The sequence below is a fragment of the Cupressus sempervirens genome, chromosome 1 (assembly GCF_028749045.1).
Source record: "Cupressus sempervirens isolate cs-2001-9-10 chromosome 1, ASM2874904v1, whole genome shotgun sequence".
NCBI classification, from domain to species: domain Eukaryota; kingdom Viridiplantae; phylum Streptophyta; class Pinopsida; order Cupressales; family Cupressaceae; genus Cupressus; species Cupressus sempervirens.
In genome coordinates this window covers 394,224,370-394,227,283 of record NC_143118.1, presented here as the reverse complement: position 1 = coordinate 394,227,283, position 2,914 = coordinate 394,224,370, and positions in this window count along the sequence as shown.

Genomic DNA, 2,914 nt, shown 5'->3' with positions numbered 1-2,914 from the left:
ACTTGGGAGAAGATAATTAGAGTGAGGATGAGCCATCTCTACAAGACCCACCCCAATTGCATGCGTGGGAACTTATTTCAAATATGTCTCATTCCAATAATTTCAACTTTAATGAACTTGACTTGTTGGGTAAACATGATTTTGACAAAAACCACAACTGGGAAGGTCACGATGTTCTTTCACAATTGCATGAAGATGCAAACCAATTTGTTCATAGAACTAAGATATCTCAACAAGATATTCACCCACCAACACATGAGTTCAATTGCCACTATGAGTTGTCACCTAAACAACAATTGGCCCTTCAACTAATTTTAGACCATTCCATTGCGAATAGCAATATTGAACCTTTGTACATTGCTCTTGCAAAGAATAATAGGAACAAGAAAGTCATGTCTAATCAATTGCATATGCACGTCTCTTCAAAATAAATCCCCACATGGCTTAACTCCTATCCTTGTTCTTGCACCAACTGGAATTGCTGCATTTAATATACATGCAACAACTATACATGTAGCCCTTAAGATACCAATTAGAGAAATGAAACCACTACAAGGACAAACATTAACAACTTACCAAGAAGAAATGAAAAACATCAAATATATTTTGATCGATGAAATGAGTTTCATAGGCCCAAAATTATTACTTAAAATTGATTCGAGGTTATGTGAGGCATTTCCCCACTGACAACACATTCCTTTTGGGGGTCTATCTATAATTCTAATTGGCGATTTTGCACAACTTCCTCTTGTTATGAACAAACCTATTTATGTAGCACATACAGTAGCTCAAAATCTTTGGCACAAGTTTAATATCATTGTAACATTACAAACAATATTTAGACAAGACGACGGTGACCCAACACAAGTAAAGTTTCGTCATGCACTACAAAATGTGCGCAATGTTGAAACATCTAAGGATGATTGAAAATTACTAATGACACACAGAAACAAACACCTTCCACCAACTGAGCAAGCAAATTTCAACCAAGCAATACATTTGTTTGCCACAAATGAACTAGTTGCTATACATAACAAACAAAAACTCAAACAACTAAATGCACCTATTGCACTATGTGTAGCTGTAAATACTCAACATAATAATGCTAAAACATATATAGATGACCAACTCTCACAAGAAGTTCACATATATAAATTCCAACGTGTCATGCTTACCACAAATCTATGGATAAAAGGTGGCCTTATCAATGGATCGCTTGGTGAAGTTAAGGACATTGTATATGCCCCATCCTCTAAGCCTCCTCAGTTGCCAACATACGTTACTGTCACATTTGATAGCTACAATGGGCCTCCATGGGATGTCAACAACCCAAAAACCATACCAATCTATCCAATTACTCGAGGCAACTGTGCCTAACTACCACTAACCATTGCTTGGGCTATCACTATACACAAATCACAAGGCCTTACTTTAGAATAGGCTACAATTGATATAGGTAAGACTGAAAGACAAGGCCTCACCTTTACAGCCATATCAAGGGTCAAATCCCTACAAGGCCTTCGAATTGAACCTACCTTTTCATTTGAGCGCTTTTGCAAAATGAAAAAAAACCCCTACAATATTATTACAAAGAAAGAAGAAGCTCGATTGTCCTTGCTCACACTTTGACAAGGTACTATTTCATATTCACTTCCTCCCTTCTATACACTTTTCCTTTTTTTTCAATTACCTTATCTAAGAATTTCATTTGTTTGATGACATTTTTGTCTACTTCTCTTTTACAGGTTCACTATATGTAGCAAAGAGATGACAAAACTTAGTTTGACTTGTCATGTTGATGATATATAAATGTAATCCAAATAAATGCATTGCTCAAATTTTATGGGATATCCTACAAGTAATACCCATACAAATACGTTGTATTATCAAATTTGGCACACATACTTTTACTTACAAACATTGCTTCTATCAAATATCATGTATGTTTCAAATGACAGTTTACAATTATATTATTAACTACTATTTAGGTCCACAAATACATTTCTTGGTAAACATTTGTATCAAACATTATGCATGCTTCAAATAACAAGTTTCAATTTTATTGTATACTACTCTTCTGCTTCTAAAATGCCATTGTTGTAATGCACTATTGGACCACACTAAACATCATACTTTCTTGATAAATAATATTATATATCATCGAAAAAATTATGTTTAACCCTTTACTATACTATGAAATTTCATACAATGATACTTTTCTAAAATCGACTCTTCCCTTGAACCTTTCACAGGTACAAGTGCTAGTTTAAATATTCTATATACTATAATAAATTTATTAAATGAAAACTAAATTTATTGTTGTAGTACTAAGTCATTATATAACACTTGTTAAACCAATGTAAGAACAACCCAACCCAACAATTTGACTACCCAAGATATTTTACCATGACCTAGGTAGACACCGTAACATACTTCATTTTTTCTTTCGTTTTTCATGACAACACTTAACCCTCACGTGCGTCAACTGTTCTTGTTCTTATTCTTAATAGAAATGAGTAGTTCCACGAAAATCGCTTTTAGCAAAACGACAAGCGCACAAAAAGTCGCTTACGCATCCCTCTTAATTTCCGACAGCATATTCTCCGTGGGCTCCACTCGTGGAAACTAGGAATTTCCGCACGTGACCTTTCTTAAACACTCTTTTGACTTCCAAAACTAGCATCCACGCACCCTTAAAACATGGGTTTAAGGTATCTCTATTCCCATTGGCGGCTGTCTGTTATCCACCAGCTCACTGCCACGTCATGCAAGCCTGCCAGGGTGGCAACTGTCTTATCCACTCAATTCTTCCCAGCGAAGACAACAAATGGAACAAGGAGCTAATTCAACTAGAACCCCGTAAGACCGCGCTGTTCCGTGGAATAAATATGGAAGAATCAACGTTGTTGGACTC